The 781-nt window shown below is 45.7% G+C and overlaps 1 non-coding gene across 1 annotated transcript; it reads right to left on the bottom strand.

Annotated features, from left to right (window-relative positions):
* Positions 1-339: 339 nt before the first annotated feature.
* Positions 340-442, bottom strand: LOC119470367. Its single transcript, XR_005199260.1, has one exon. It is a non-coding gene; the product is annotated as a U6 spliceosomal RNA (small nuclear RNA).
* Between the last annotated feature and the right edge of the window lie 339 nt (positions 443-781).

A 781-nucleotide genomic window follows, 5' to 3' on the forward strand; every position in this document is an offset into this window, starting at 1 on the left:
GATCCAGAGCTCACTTTTTTTTTTTTTTTTAGATGGAGTCTAGCTTTGTCACCCAAGCTTGAGTGCAGTGGCATGATCTTGGCTCACTGGAAATTCCGAGGCTGTTCAAGCGATTCTCCTGCCTCAGCCTCCCAAGTAGCTAGGATTACAGGTGCCCACCACCATGCCTGGCTAGTTTTTGTATTTTAGTAGACACGGGGTTTCACCTTGGTGGCTGGGCTGGTCTCAAACTCCTGACCCCAGGTGATCCACCCACCCCGGCCTCCCAAAGTGCTGGGATTACAGGTGTGAGCCACCATGCAGCCACACTTTTTTATTTGCTAAAAAAAAAAAAAAAAAAAAGGCATGGAATGCTTCACGAATCTGTGTGTCATCCTTGCCACAAATGCTAATCTTCTCTGTAGCATTCCAATTTTAGTATACATGCTGCTGAAGCGAGCACACATTATGCACTTAGGACACACATACAAAGTGGTAGGTGCCCAAGGCCCAAGCTTAATTTGTACAATCGCTAGTTAAAGACAACCCAAGAAACATGCAGCCACCAGAAAAGTGCTGTGATAACGCTAGAATCAGGCGATCAACATCCTCCTAGGCCAGGAAAACATGAAACAAATGTGGGAGGTCCACTGGAATCCTCTAGACCCAGAAACAAGTAAAATAATGACACTTTTTTTTTTTTTTTTTTTTTTTTGAGACAGAGTCTTGCTCTGTCACCAGGCTGGAGTGCAGTGGTGCAATCTGGGCTCACTGCAACCTCCGCCTCCTGGGTTCAAGTGAT

The sequence above is a fragment of the Cebus imitator genome, unplaced genomic scaffold (genome assembly GCF_001604975.1).
Source record: "Cebus imitator isolate Cc_AM_T3 unplaced genomic scaffold, Cebus_imitator-1.0 Scaffold28, whole genome shotgun sequence".
Classification (NCBI taxonomy): Eukaryota; Metazoa; Chordata; class Mammalia; order Primates; family Cebidae; genus Cebus; species Cebus imitator.